The sequence below is a fragment of the Chrysoperla carnea genome, chromosome 1 (genome assembly GCF_905475395.1).
Source record: "Chrysoperla carnea chromosome 1, inChrCarn1.1, whole genome shotgun sequence".
Taxonomy (NCBI): domain Eukaryota; kingdom Metazoa; phylum Arthropoda; class Insecta; order Neuroptera; family Chrysopidae; genus Chrysoperla; species Chrysoperla carnea.
The window spans coordinates 138,142,890-138,160,530 of NC_058337.1; positions in this window are offsets into that span (position 1 = coordinate 138,142,890).

The following is a 17,641-nucleotide window of genomic DNA, read 5'->3' on the forward strand; positions in this document are numbered from 1 at the left end:
ATCATTGAAATTTTGATCCAAGTAAGTCAAAATGTATACATAGAGGTCCTTTATGGCTGGATTAAGTATAAATAAGCCAAAAATGATCAAATTTGACATTTTTCGATAGAAAAAACATTTTTTGAAAATTTTCGATTTTTCAACATCAGAGTCATGACTATACAAATCATTGCAATTTTGATCCAAGTAAGTCAAAATGTATACAAAGAAGTCCCTTATGACTGGATTAAGTATAAAAAAGTCAAAAATGATCAAATTTGACATTTTTCGATAGAAAAAACATTTTTTGAAAATTTCCGATTTTACAACTAAAATGTCATGACTATACAAATCATTGAAATTTTGATCCAAGTAAGTCAAGTTGTATACATAGAGGTCCTTTATGACTGGACTAAGTAGAAATAAGCCAAAAATGATCAAATTTGACATTTTTCGATAGGAAAAACATTTTTTGAAAATTTTCGGATTTTCAACTAGAATGTCATGACTATACAAATCATTGAAATTTTGATCCAAGTAAGTCAAAATGAATACATAGAGGTCCTTTATGACTGGACTAAGTAGAAATAAGCCAAAAATGATCAAATTTGACATTTTTCGATAGAAAAAACATTCTTTGAAAATTTTCGATTTTTCACTAGAATGTCATGACTATACAAATCATTGAAATTTTGATCCAAGTAAGTCAAAATGTATACAAAGAGATCCTTTATGGCTGGATTAAGTATAAATAAGCCAAAAATGATCAAATTTGACATTTTTCGATAGAAAAAACATTTTTTGAAAATTTTCGATTTTTCAACATGAGAGTCAGGACTTTTCAAATCATTGAAATTTTGATAGAAGTAAGTCAAAATGTATACATAGAGGTCCTTTATGACTGGACTAAGTTTAAATAAGCCAAAAATGATCAAATTTGACATTTTTCGATAGAAAAAATTTTTTTTGAAAATTTCCGATTTTACAACTAGAATGTCATGACTATACAAATCATTGAAATTTTGATCCAAGTAAGTCAAAATGTATACATAGAGGTCCTTTATGACTGGACTAAGTATAAATAAGCCAAAAATGATCAAATTTGACATTTTTTCGATAGAAAAAACATTTTTTGAAAATTTCCGATTTTACAACTAGAATGTCATGACTATACAAATCATTGAAAGTTTGATCCAAGTAAGTCAAATTGTATACATGAAGGTCCTTTATGACTGGTCTAAGTATAAATAAGCCAAAAATGATCAAATTTGACATTTTTCGATAGAAAAAACATTTTTTGAAAATTTTCGATTTTTCAACATGAGAGTCATGACTATACAAATCATTGAAATTTTGATCCAAGTAAGTCAAAATGTATACAAAGAGGTCCTTTATGGCTGGACTAAGTATAAGTAAGAAAAAAATGATCAAATTTGACATTTTTCGATAGAAAAAACATTGTTTGAAAATTTTCGATTTTTCACTAGAATGTCATGACTATACAAATCATTGAAATTTTGATCCAAGTAAGTCAAAATGTATACAAAGAGGTCCTTTATGGCTGGAATAAGTACAAATAAGCCAAAAATGATCAAATTTGACATTTTTCGATAGAAAAAACATTTTTTGAAAATTTTCGATTTTTCAACATGAGAGTCATGACTATACAAATCATTGAAATTTTGATCCAAGTAAGTCAAAATGTATACATAGAGGTCCTTTATGACTGGACTAAGTATAAGTAAGCCAAAAATGATCAAATTTCACATTTTTCGATAGAAAAAACATTTTTTGAAAATTTTCGATTTTTCAACATGAGAGTCAGGACTATACAAATCATTGAAATTTTGATCCAAGTAAGTCAAAATGTATACATAGAGGTCCTTTATGACTGGACTAAGTAGAAATAAGCCAAAAATGATCAAATTTGACATTTTTCGATAGAAAAAACATTTTTTGAAAATTTTTGATTTTACAACATGAGAGTCATGACTATACAAATCATTGAAATTTCGATCCAAGTAAGTCAAAACGTAAACATAGAGTTCCTTTATGACTGGACTTAGTATAAATAAGCCAAAAATGATCAAATTTGACATTTTTCGATAGAAAAAACATTTTTGTAAAATTTTCGATTTTTCAACATGAGAGTCATGACTATACAAATCATTGAAATTTTGATCCAAGTAAGTCAAAATGTATACAAAGAGGTCCTTTATGACTGGACTAAGTAGAAATAAGCCAAAAATGATCAAATTTGACATTTTTCGATAGAAAAAACATTTTATGAAAATTTCCGATTTTACAACTAAAATGTCATGACTATACAAATCATTGAAATTTTGATCCAAGTAAGTCAAAATGTATACATAGAGGTCCTTTATGACTGGACTAAGTATTAATAAGCCAAAAATTGTCAAATTTGACATTTTTCGATAGAAAAAACATTTTTTGAAAATTTTCGATTTTTCAACATGAGAGTCATGACTATACAAATCATTGAAATTTTGATCCAAGTAAGTCAAAATGTATACATAGAGGTCCTTTATGACTGGACTAAGTATAAATAAGCCAAATATGATCAAATTTGACATTTTTCGATAGAAAAAACATTTTTTGAGATTTTCCGATTTTACAACTAAAATGTCATGACTATACAAATCATTGAAATTTTGATCCAAGTAAGTCAAAATGTATACATAGAGGATCTTTATGACTGGACTAAGTATAAATAAGCCAAAAATGATCAAATTTGACATTTTTCGATAGAAAAAACATTTTTTGAAAATTTTCGATTTTTCAACATTAGAGTCATGACTATACAAATCATTTAAATTTTGATCCAAGTAAGTCAAAATGTATACATAGAGGTCCTTTATGACTGGACTAAGTATAAATAAGCCAAAAAAGATCAAATTTGACATTTTTCGATAGAAAAAATATTTTTTGAAAATTTTCGATTTTTCAACATGAGAGTCATGACTATACAAATCATTGAAATTTTGATCTAAGTAAGTCAAAACGTAAACATAGAGTTCCTTTATGACTGGACTTAGTATAAATAAGCCAAAAATGATCAAATTTGACATTTTTCGATACAAAAAACATTTTTGTAAAATTTTCGATTTTTCAACATGAGAGTCATGACTATACAAATCATTGAAATTTTGATCCAAGTAAGTCAAAATGTATACAAAGAGGTCCTTTATGACTGGACTAAGTAGAAATAAGCCAAAAATGATCAAATTTGACATTTTTCGATAGAAAAAACATTCTTTGAAAATTTTCGATTTTTCAACATGAGAGTCATGACTATACAAATAATTGAAATTTTGATCCAAGTAAGTCAAAATGTATACATAGAGATCCTTTATGACTGGACTAAGTATAAATAAGCCAAAAATAATCAAATTTGACATTTTTCGATAGAAAAAACATTTTTTGAAAATTTTCGATTTTACAACTAAAATGTCATGACTATATAAATCATTGAAATTTTGATCCAAGTAAGTCAAAATGTATACATAGAGGTCCTTAATGACTGGACTAAGTTTAAATAAGCCAAAAATGATCAAATTTGACATTTTTCGATAGAAAAATTTTTTTTTGAAAATTTCCGATTTTACAACTAGAATGTCATGACTATACAAATCATTGAAATTTTGATCCAAGTAAGTCAAAATGTATACATAGAGGTCCTTTATGACTGGACTAAGTATAAATAAGCCAAAAATGATCAAATTTGACATTTTTCGATAGAAAAAACATTTTTTGAAAATTTTCGATTTTTCAACATGAGAGTCATGACTATACAAATCATTGAAATTTTGATCCAAGTAAGTCAAAATGTATACATAGAGGTCCTTTATGACTGGACTAAGTATAAGTAAGCCAAAAATGATCAAATTTCACATTTTTCGATAGAAAAAACATTTTTTGAAAATTTTCGATTTTTCAGCATGAGAGTCAGGACTATACAAATCATTGAAATTTTGATCCAAGTAAGTCAAAATGTATACATAGAGGTCCTTTATGGCTGGATTAAGTATAAATAAGCCAAAAATGATCAAATTTGACATTTTTCGATAGAAAAAACATTTTTTGAAAATTTTCGATTTTTCAACATCAGAGTCATGACTATACAAATCATTGCAATTTTGATCCAAGTAAGTCAAAATGTATACAAAGAAGTCCCTTATGACTGGATTAAGTATAAAAAAGCCAAAAATGATCAAATTTGACATTTTTCGATAGAAAAAACATTTTTTGAAAATTTCCGATTTTACAACTAAAATGTCATGATTATACAAATCATTGAAATTTTGATCCAAGTAAGTCAAGTTGTATACATAGAGGTCCTTTATGACTGGACTAAGTAGAAATAAGCCAAAAATGATCAAATTTGACATTTTTCGATAGGAAAAACATTTTTTGAAAATTTTCGGATTTTCAACTAGAATGTCATGACTATACAAATCATTGAAATTTTGATCCAAGTAAGTCAAAATGAATACATAGAGGTCCTTTATGACTGGACTAAGTAGAAATAAGCCAAAAATGATCAAATTTGACATTTTTCGATAGAAAAAACATTCTTTGAAAATTTTCGATTTTTCACTAGAATGTCATGACTATACAAATCATTGAAATTTTGATCCAAGTAAGTCAAAATGTATACAAAGAGATCCTTTATGGCTGGATTAAGTATAAATAAGCCAAAAATGATCAAATTTGACATTTTTCGATAGAAAAAACATTTTTTGAAAATTTTCGATTTTTCAACATCAGAGTCATGACTATACAAATCATTGCAATTTTGATCCAAGTAAGTCAAAATGTATACAAAGAAGTCCCTTATGACTGGATTAAGTATAAAAAAGCCAAAAATGATCAAATTTGACATTTTTCGATAGAAAAAACATTTTTTGAAAATTTCCGATTTTACAACTAAAATGTCATGACTATACAAATCATTGAAATTTTGATCCAAGTAAGTCAAAATGTATACATAGAGGTCCTTTATGACTGGACTAAGTATTAATAAGCCAAAAATTGTCAAATTTGACATTTTTCGATAGAAAAAACATTTTTTGAAAATTTTCGATTTTTCAACATGAGAGTCATGACTATACAAATCATTGAAATTTTGATCCAAGTAAGTCAAAATGTATACATAGAGGTCCTTTATGACTGGACTAAGTATAAATAAGCCAAATATGATCAAATTTGACATTTTTCGATAGAAAAAACATTTTTTGAGATTTTCCGATTTTACAACTAAAATGTCATGACTATACAAATCATTGAAATTTTGATCCAAGTAAGTCAAGTTGTATACATAGAGGTCCTTTATGACTGGACTAAGTAGAAATAAGCCAAAAATGATCAAATTTGACATTTTTCGATAGAAAAAACATTTTATGAAAATTTCCGATTTTACAACTAAAATGTCATGACTATACAAATCATTGAAATTTTGATCCAAGTAAGTCAAAATGTATACATAGAGGTCCTTTATGACTGGACTAAGTATTAATAAGCCAAAAATTGTCAAATTTGACATTTTTCGATAGAAAAAACATTTTTTGAAAATTTTCGATTTTTCAACATGAGAGTCATGACTATACAAATCATTGAAATTTTGATCCAAGTAAGTCAAAATGTATACATAGAGGTCCTTTATGACTGGACTAAGTATAAATAAGCCAAATATGATCAAATTTGACATTTTTCGATAGAAAAAAACATTTTTTGAGATTTTCCGATTTTACAACTAAAATGTCATGACTATACAAATCATTGAAATTTTGATCCAAGTAAGTCAAAATGTATACATAGAGGATCTTTATGACTGGACTAAGTATAAATAAGCCAAAAATGATCAAATTTGACATTTTTCGATAGAAAAAACATTTTTGTAAAATTTTCGATTTTTCAACATGAGAGTCATGACTATACAAATCATTGAAATTTTGATCCAAGTAAGTCAAAATGTATACAAAGAGGTCCTTTATGACTGGACTAAGTAGAAATAAGCCAAAAATGATCAAATTTGACATTTTTCGATAGAAAAAACATTCTTTGAAAATTTTCGATTTTTCAACATGAGAGTCATGACTATACAAATAATTGAAATTTTGATCCAAGTAAGTCAAAATGTATACATAGAGATCCTTTATGACTGGACTAAGTATAAATAAGCCAAAAATAATCAAATTTGACATTTTTCGATAGAAAAAACATTTTTTGAAAATTTTCGATTTTACAACTAAAATGTCATGACTATATAAATCATTGAAATTTTGATCCAAGTAAGTCAAAATGTATACATAGAGGTCCTTAATGACTGGACTAAGTTTAAATAAGCCAAAAATGATCAAATTTGACATTTTTCGATAGAAAAAATTTTTTTTGAAAATTTCCGATTTTACAACTAGAATGTCATGACTATACAAATCATTGAAATTTTGATCCAAGTAAGTCAAAATGTATACATAGAGGTCCTTTATGACTGGACTAAGTATAAATAAGCCAAAAATGATCAAATTTGACATTTTTCGATAGAAAAAACATTTTTTGAAAATTTTCGATTTTTCAACATGAGAGTCATGACTATACAAATCATTGAAATTTTGATCCAAGTAAGTCAAAATGTATACATAGAGGTCCTTTATGACTGGACTAAGTATAAGTAAGCCAAAAATGATCAAATTTCACATTTTTCGATAGAAAAAACATTTTTTGAAAATTTTCGATTTTTCAGCATGAGAGTCAGGACTATACAAATCATTGAAATTTTGATCCAAGTAAGTCAAAATGTATACATAGAGGTCCTTTATGGCTGGATTAAGTATAAATAAGCCAAAAATGATCAAATTTGACATTTTTCGATAGAAAAAACATTTTTTGAAAATTTTCGATTTTTCAACATCAGAGTCATGACTATACAAATCATTGCAATTTTGATCCAAGTAAGTCAAAATGTATACAAAGAAGTCCCTTATGACTGGATTAAGTATAAAAAAGCCAAAAATGATCAAATTTGACATTTTTCGATAGAAAAAAACATTTTTTTGAAAATTTCCGATTTTACAACTAAAATGTCATGACTATACAAATCATTGAAATTTTGATCCAAGTAAGTCAAGTTGTATACATAGAGGTCCTTTATGACTGGACTAAGTAGAAATAAGCCAAAAATGATCAAATTTGACATTTTTCGATAGGAAAAACATTTTTTGAAAATTTTCGGATTTTCAACTAGAATGTCATGACTATACAAATCATTGAAATTTTGATCCAAGTAAGTCAAAATGAATACATAGAGGTCCTTTATGACTGGACTAAGTAGAAATAAGCCAAAAATGATCAAATTTGACATTTTTCGATAGAAAAAACATTCTTTGAAAATTTTCGATTTTTCACTAGAATGTCATGACTATACAAATCATTGAAATTTTGATCCAAGTAAGTCAAAATGTATACAAAGAGATCCTTTATGGCTGGATTAAGTATAAATAAGCCAAAAATGATCAAATTTGACATTTTTCGATAGAAAAAACATTTTTTGAAAATTTTCGATTTTTCAACATGAGAGTCAGGACTTTACAAATCATTGAAATTTTGATAGAAGTAAGTCAAAATGTATACATAGAGGTCCTTTATGACTGGACTAAGTTTAAATAAGCCAAAAATGATCAAATTTGACATTTTTCGATAGAAAAAATTTTTTTTGAAAATTTCCGATTTTACAACTAGAATGTCATGACTATACAAATCATTGAAATTTTGATCCAAGTAAGTCAAAATGTATACATAGAGGTCCTTTATGACTGGACTAAGTATAAATAAGCCAAAAATGATCAAATTTGACATTTTTTCGATAGAAAAAACATTTTTTGAAAATTTCCGATTTTACAACTAGAATGTCATGACTATACAAATCATTGAAATTTTGATCCAAGTAAGTCAAATTGTATACATGAAGGTCCTTTATGACTGGTCTAAGTATAAATAAGCCAAAAATGATCAAATTTGACATTTTTCGATAGAAAAAACATTTTTTGAAAATTTTCGATTTTTCAACATGAGAGTCATGACTATACAAATCATTGAAATTTTGATCCAAGTAAGTCAAAATGTATACAAAGAGGTCCTTTATGGCTGGACTAAGTATAAGTAAGAAAAAAATGATCAAATTTGACATTTTTCGATAGAAAAAACATTGTTTGAAAATTTTCGATTTTTCACTAGAATGTCATGACTATACAAATCATTGAAATTTTGATCCAAGTAAGTCAAAATGTATACAAAGAGGTCCTTTATGGCTGGACTAAGTATAAATAAGCCAAAAATGATCAAATTTGACATTTTTCGATAGAAAAAACAATTTTTGAAAATTTCCGATTTTACAACTAGAATGTCATGACTATACAAATCATTGAAATTTTGATCCAAGTAGGTCAAAATGTATACATAGAGGTCCTTTATGACTGGACTAAGTATAAATAAGCCAAAAATGATCAAATTTGACATTTTTCGATAGAAAAAACATTTTTTGAAAATTTCCGATTTTACAACTAGAATGTCATGACTATACAAATCATTGAAATTTTGATCCAAGTAAGTCAAAATGTATACAAAGAGGTCCTTTATGGCTGGAATAAGTACAAATAAGCCAAAAATGATCAAATTTGACATTTTTCGATAGAAAAAACATTTTTTGAAAATTTTCGATTTTTCAACATGAGAGTCATGACTATACAAATCATTGAAATTTTGATCCAAGTAAGTCAAAATGTATACATAGAGGTCCTTTATGACTGGACTAAGTAGAAATAAGCCAAAAATGATCAAATTTGACATTTTTCGATAGAAAAAACATTGTTTGAAAATTTTCGATTTTTCACTAGAATGGCATGACTATACAAATCATTGAAATTTTGATCCAAGTAAGTCAAAATGTATACAAAGAGGTCCTTTATGGCTGGAATAAGTACAAATAAGCCAAAAATGATCAAATTTGACATTTTTCGATAGAAAAAACATTTTTTGAAAATTTTCGATTTTTCAACATGAGAGTCATGACTATACAAATCATTGAAATTTTGATCCAAGTAAGTCAAAATGTATGCATAGAGGTCCTTTATGACTGGACTAAGTATAAGTAAGCCAAAAATGATCAAATTTCACATTTTTCGATAGAAAAAAGATTTTTTGAAAATTTTCGATTTTTCAACATGAGAGTCAGGACTATACAAATCATTGAAATTTTGATCCAAGTAAGTCAAAATGTATACATAGAGGTCCTTTATGACTGGACTAAGTAGAAATAAGCCAAAAATGATCAAATTTGACATTTTTCGATAGAAAAAACATTTTTTGAAAATTTTTGATTTTACAACATGAGAGTCATGACTATACAAATCATTGAAATTTCGATCCAAGTAAGTCAAAACGTAAACATAGAGTTCCTTTATGACTGGACTTAGTATAAATAAGCCAAAAATGATCAAATTTGACATTTTTCGATAGAAAAAACATTTTTGTAAAATTTTCGATTTTTCAACATGAGAGTCATGACTATACAAATCATTGAAATTTTGATCCAAGTAAGTCAAAATGTTTACAAAGAGGTCCTTTATGACTGGACTAAGTAGAAATAAGCCAAAAATGATCAAATTTGACATTTTTCGATAGAAAAAACATTTTTTGAAAATTTTTGATTTTACAACATGAGAGTCATGACTATACAAATCATTGAAATTTTGATCCAAGTAAGTCAATACGTAAACATAGAGTTCCTTTATGACTGGACTTAGTATAAATAAGCCAAAAATGATCAAATTTGACATTTTTCGATAGAAAAAACATTTTATGAAAATTTCCGATTTTACAACTAAAATGTCATGACTATACAAATCATTGAAATTTTGATCCAAGTAAGTCAAAATGTATACATAGAGGTCCTTTATGACTGGACTAAGTATTAATAAGCCAAAAATTGTCAAATTTGACATTTTTCGATAGAAAAAACATTTTTTGAAAATTTTCGATTTTTCAACATGAGAGTCATGACTATACAAATCATTGAAATTTTGATCCAAGTAAGTCAAAATGTATACATAGAGGTCCTTTATGACTGGACTAAGTAGAAATAAGCCAAAAATGATCAAATTTGCCATTTTACGATAGAATAAACCTTTTTTGAACATTTTCGATTTTACAACTAAAATGTCATGACTATACAAATCATTGAAATTTTGATCCAAGTAAGTCAAAATGTATTCATAGAGGTCCTTTATGACTGGACTAAGTAGAAATAAGCCAAAAATGATCAAATTTGACATTTTTCGATAGAAAAAACATTTTTTGAAAATTTTTGATTTTACAACATGAGAGTCATGACTATACAAATCATTGAAATTTTGATCCAAGTAAGTCAATACGTAAACATAGAGTTCCTTTATGACTGGACTTAGTATAAATAAGCCAAAAATGATCAAATTTGACATTTTTCGATAGAAAAAACATTTTATGAAAATTTCCGATTTTACAACTAAAATGTCATGACTATACAAATCATTGAAATTTTGATCCAAGTAAGTCAAAATGTATACATAGAGGTCCTTTATGACTGGACTAAGTATTAATAAGCCAAAAATTGTCAAATTTGACATTTTTCGATAGAAAAAACATTTTTTGAAAATTTTCGATTTTTCAACATGAGAGTCATGACTATACAAATCATTGAAATTTTGATCCAAGTAAGTCAAAATGTATACATAGAGGTCCTTTATGACTGGACTAAGTATAAATAAGCCAAATATGATCAAATTTGACATTTTTCGATAGAAAAAACATTTTTTGAGATTTTCCGATTTTACAACTAAAATGTCATGACTATACAAATCATTGAAATTTTGATCCAAGTAAGTCAAAATGTATACATAGAGGATCTTTATGACTGGACTAAGTATAAATAAGCCAAAAATGATCAAATTTGACATTTTTCGATAGAAAAAACATTTTTTGAAAATTTTCGATTTTACAACTAAAATGTCATGACTATACAAATCATTGAAATTTTGATCCAAGTAAGTCAAAATGTATACATAGAGGTCTTTTATGACTGGACTAAGTATAAATAAGCCAAAAATGATCAAATTTGACATTTTTCGATAGAAAAAACATTTTTTGAAAATTTCCGATTTTACAACTAAAATGTCATGACTATACAAATCATTGAAATATTGATCCCAGTAAGTCAAAATGTATACAAAGAGGTCCTTTATGACTGGAATAAGTATAAATAAGCCAAAAATTATCAAATTTGACATTTTTCGATAGAAAAAACATTTTTGGAAAATTTTCGATTTTACAACTAAAATGTCATGACTATACAAATCATTGAAATTTTGATCCAAGTAAGTCAAAATGTATACAAAGAGGTCCTTTATGACTGGACTAAGTAGAAATAAGCCAAAAATGATCAAATTTGACATTTTTCGATAGAAAAAACATTCTTTGAAAATTTTCGATTTTTCAACATGAGAGTCATGACTATACAAATAATTGAAATTTTGATCCAAGTAAGTCAAAATGTATACATAGAGATCCTTTATGACTGGACTAAGTATAAATAAGCCAAAAATAATCAAATTTGACATTTTTCGATAGAAAAAACATTTTTTGAAAATTTTCGATTTTACAACTAAAATGTCATGACTATATAAATCATTGAAATTTTGATCCAAGTAAGTCAAAATGTATACATAGAGGTCCTTAATGACTGGACTAAGTTGAAATAAGCCAAAAATGATCAAATTTGACATTTTTGATACAAAAAACATTTTTGTAAAATTTTCGATTTTTCAACATGAGAGTCATGACTATACAAATCATTGAAATTTTGATCCAAGTAAGTCAAAATGTATACAAAGAGGTCCTTTATGACTGGACTAAGTAGAAATAAGCCAAAGATGATCAAATTTGACATTTTTCGATAGAAAAAACATTTTTTGAAAATTTCCGATTTTGCAACTAAAATGTCATGACTATACAAATCATTGAAATTTTGATCCAAGTAAGTCAAAATGTATACATAGAGGTCCTTTATGACTGGACTAAGTAGAAATAAGCCAAAAATGATCAAATTTGACATTTTACGATAGAATAAACCTTTTTTGAAAATTTTCGATTTTACAACTAAAATGTCATGACTATACAAATCATTGAAATTTTGATCCAAGTAAGTCAAAATGTATACATAGAGGTCCTTTATGACTGGACTAAGTAGAAATAAGCCAAAAATGATCAAATTTGACACTTTTCGATAGAAAAAACATTTTTTGAAAATTTCCGATTTTACAACTAGAATGTCATGACTATACAAATCATTGAAATATTGATCCAAGTAAGTCAAAATGTATACATAGAGGTCCTTTATGACCGGACTAAGTATAAATAAGCAAAAAATGATCAAATTTGACATTTTTCGTTAGAAAAAACATTTTTTGAAAATTTTCGATTTTTCAACATCAGAGTCATGACTATACAAATCATTGAAATTTTGATCCAAGTAAGTCAAAATGTATACAAAGAAGTCTTTTATGACTGGATTAAGTATAAATAAGCCAAAAATGATCAAATTTGACATTTTTCGACAGCAAAAACATTTTTTGAAAATTTCCGATTTTACAACTAAAATGTCATGACTATACAAATAATTGAAATTTTGATCCAAGTAAGTCAAAATGTATACATAGAGATCCTTTATGACTGGACTAAGTATAAATAAGCCAAAAATAATCAAATTTGACATTTTTCGACAGAAAAAACATTTTTTGAAAATTTTCGATTTTACAACTAAAATGTCATGACTATATAAATCATTGAAATTTTGATCCAAGTAAGTCAAAATGTATACATAGAGGTCCTTAATGACTGGACTAAGTTGAAATAAGCCAAAAATGATCAAATTTGACATTTTTCGATACAAAAAACATTTTTGTAAAATTTTCGATTTTTCAACATGAGAGTCATGACTATACAAATCATTGAAATTTTGATCCAAGTAAGTCAAAATGTATACAAAGAGGTCCTTTATGACTGGACTAAGTAGATATAAGCCAAAGATGATCAAATTTGACATTTTTCGATAGAAAAAACATTTTTTGAAAATTTCCGATTTTGCAACTAAAATGTCATGACTATACAAATCATTGAAATTTTGATCCAAGTAAGTCAAAATGTATACATAGAGGTCCTTTATGACTGGACTAAGTAGAAATAAGCCAAAAATGATCAAATTTGACATTTTACGATAGAATAAACCTTTTTTGAAAATTTTCGATTTTACAACTAAAATGTCATGACTATACAAATCATTGAAATTTTGATCCAAGTAAGTCAAAATGTATACATAGAGGTCCTTTATGACTGGACTAAGTAGAAATAAGCCAAAAATGATCAAATTTGACACTTTTCGATAGAAAAAACATTTTTTGAAAATTTCCGATTTTACAACTAGAATGTCATGACTATACAAATCATTGAAATATTGATCCAAGTAAGTCAAAATGTATACATAGAGGTCCTTTATGACCGGACTAAGTATAAATAAGCAAAAAATGATCAAATTTGACATTTTTCGTTAGAAAAAACATTTTTTGAAAATTTTCGATTTTTCAACATCAGAGTCATGACTATACAAATCATTGAAATTTGGATCCAAGTAAGTCAAAATGTATACAAAGAAGTCTTTTATGACTGGACTAAGTATAAATAAGCCAAAAATGATCAAATTTGACATTTTTCGACAGCAAAAACATTTTTTGAAAATTTCCGATTTTACAACTAAAATGTCATGACTATACAAATCATTGAAATTTTGATCCAAGTAAGTCAAAATGTAAACATAGAGGTCCTTTATGACTGGACTAAGTATAAGTAAGCCAAAAATGATCAAATTTCACATTTTTCGATAGAAAAAAGATTTTTTGAAATTTTCGATTTTTCAACATGAGAGTCATGACTATACAAATCATTGAAATTTTGATCCAAGTAAGTCAAAATGTATACATAGAGGTCCTTTGTGACTGGACTAAGTAGAAATAAGCCAAAAATGATCAAATTTGACATTTTTCGATAGAAAAAACATTTTTTGAAAATTTCCGATCTTACAACTAGAATGTCATGACTATACAAATCATTAAATATTGATCCAAGTAAGTCAAAATGTATACATAGAGGTCTTTTATGACTGGACTAAGTATAAATAAGCCAAAAATGATCAAATTTGACATTTTTCGATAGAAAAAACATTTTTTGAAATTTTCGATTTTTCAACATGAGAGTCATGACTATACAAATCATTGAAATTTTGATCCAAGTAAGTCAAAATGTATACATAGAGGTCCTTTGTGACTGGACTAAGTAGAAATAAGCCAAAAATGATCAAATTTGACATTTTTCGATAGAAAAAACATTTTTTGAAAATTTTTGATTTTACAACATGAGAGTCATGACTATACAAATCATTGAAATTTTGATCCAAGTAAGTCAAAACGTAAACATAGAGTTCCTTTATGACTGGACTTAGTATAAATAAGCCAAAAATGATCAAATTTGACATTTTTCGATAGAAAAAACATTTTTGTAAAATTTTCGATTTTTCAACATGAGAGTCATGACTATACAAATCATTGAAATTTTGATCCAAGTAAGTCAAAATGTATACAAAGAGGTCCTTTATGACTGGACTAAGTAGAAATAAGCCAAAAATGATCAAATTTGACATTTTTCGATAGAAAAAACATTTTTTGAAAATTTTCGATTTTACAACTAAAATGTCATGACTATACAAATCATTGAAATTTTGATCCAAGTAAGTCAAAATGTATACATAGAGGTCCTTTATGACTGGACTAAGTAGAAATAAGCCAAAAATGATCAAATTTGCCATTTTACGATAGAATAAACCTTTTTTGAACATTTTCGATTTTACAACTAAAATGTCATGACTATACAAATCATTGAAATTTTGATCCAAGTAAGTCAAAATGTATTCATAGAGGTCCTTTTTGACTGGACTAAGTAGAAATAAGCCAAAAATGATCAAATTTGACATTTTTCGATAGAAAAAACATTTTTTGAAAATTTTTGATTTTACAACATGAGAGTCATGACTATACAAATCATTGAAATTTTGATCCAAGTAAGTCAAAACGTAAACATAGAGTTCCTTTATGACTGGACTTAGTATAAATAAGCCAAAAATGATCAAATTTGACATTTTTCGATAGAAAAAACATTTTTTGAAAATTTCCGATTTTACAACTAAAATGTCATGACTATACAAATCATTGAAATTTTGATCCAAGTAAGTCAAAATGTATACAAAGTGGTCCTTTATGACTGGGCTAAGTAGAAATAAGCCAAAAATGATCAAATTTGACATTTTTCGATAGAAAAAACATTCTTTGAAAATTTTCGATTTTTCAACATGAGAGTCATGACTATACAAATCATTGAAATTTTGATCCAAGTAAGTCAAAATGTATACATAGAGATCCTTTATGACTGGACTAAGTATAAATAAGCCAAAAATAATCAAATTTGACATTTTTCGATAGAAAAAACATTATTTGAAAATTTTCGATTTTACAACTAAAATGTCATGACTATATAAATCATTGAAATTTTGATCCAAGTAAGTCAAAATGTATACATAGAGGTCCTTAATGACTGGACTAAGTATAAATAAGCCAAAAATGATCAAATTTGACATTTTTCGATACAAAAAACATTTTTTGAAAATTTCCGATTTTGCAACTAAAATGTCATGACTATACAAATCATTGAAATTTTGATCCAAGTAAGTCAAAATGTATACATAGAGGTCCTTTATGACTGGACTAAGTAGAAATAAGCCAAAAATGATCAAATTTGACATTTTACGATAGAATAAACCTTTTTTGAAAATTTTCGATTTTACAACTAAAATGTCATGACTATACAAATCATTGAAATTTTGATCCAAGTAAGTCAAAATGTATACATAGAGGTCCTTTTTGACTGGACTAAGTAGAAATAAGCCAAAAATGATCAAATTTGACACTTTTCGATAGAAAAAACATTTTTTGAAAATTTCCGATTTTACAACTAGAATGTCATGACTATACAAATCATTGAAATATTGATCCAAGTAAGTCAAAATGTATATATAGAGGTCCTTTATGACCGGACTAAGTATAAAAAAGCAAAAAATGATCAAATTTGACATTTTTCGTTAGAAAAAACATTTTTTGAAAATTTTCGATTTTTCAACATCAGAGTCATGACTATACAAATCATTGAAATTTTGATCCAAGTAAGTCAAAATGTATACAAAGAAGTCTTTTATGACTGGATTAAGTATAAATAAGCCAAAAATGATCAAATTTGACATTTTTCGACAGCAAAAACATTTTTTGAAAATTTCCGATTTTACAACTAAAATGTCATGACTATACAAATCATTGAAATTTTGATCCAAGTAAGTCAAAACGTAAACATAGAGTTCCTTTATGACTGGACTTAGTATAAATAAGCTAAAAATGATCAAATTTGACATTTTTTGATAGAAAAAACATTTTTTGAAAATTTTCGATTTTTCAACATGAGAGTCATGACTATACAAATCATTGAAATTTTGATCCAAGTAAGTCAAAATGTATACATAGAGGTCCTTTATGACTGGACTAAGTAGAAATAAGCCAAAAATGATCAAATTTGACATTTTTCGATAGAAAAAACATTGTTTGAAAATTTTCGATTTTTCACTAGAATTTCATGACTATACAAATCATTGAAATTTTGATCCAAGTAAGTCAAAATGTATTCAAAGAGGTCCTTTATGACTGGACTAAGTAGAAATAAGCCAAAGATGATCAAATTTGACATTTTTCGATAGAAAAAACATTTTTTGAAAATTTCCGATTTTGCAACTAAAATGTCATGACTATACAAATCATTGAAATTTTGATCCAAGTAAGTCAAAATGTATACATAGAGGTCCTTTATGACTGGACTAAGTAGAAATAAGCCAAAAATGATCAAATTTGACATTTTACGATAGAATAAACCTTTTTTGAAAATTGTCGATTTTACAACTTAAATGTCATGACTATACAAATCATTGAAATTTTGATCCAAGTAAGTCAAAATGTATACATAGAGGTCCTTTATGACTGGACTAAGTAGAAATAAGCCAAAAATGATCAAATTTGACATTTTTCGATAGAAAAAACATTGTTTGAAAATTTTCGATTTTTCACTAGAATTTCATGACTATACAAATCTTTGAAATTTTGATCCAAGTAAGCCAAAATGTATACAAAGAGGTCCTTTATGACTGGACTAAGTAGAAATAAGCCAAAGATGATCAAATTTGACATTTTTCGATAGAAAAAACATTTTTTGAAAATTTCCGATTTTGCAACTAAAATGTCATGACTATACAAATCATTGAAATTTTGATCCAAGTAAGTCAAAATGTATACGTAGAGGTCCTTTATGACTGGACTAAGTAGAAATAAGCCAAAAATGATCAAATTTGACATTTTACGATAGAATAAACCTTTTTTGAAAATTGTCGATTTTACAACTTAAATGTCATGAC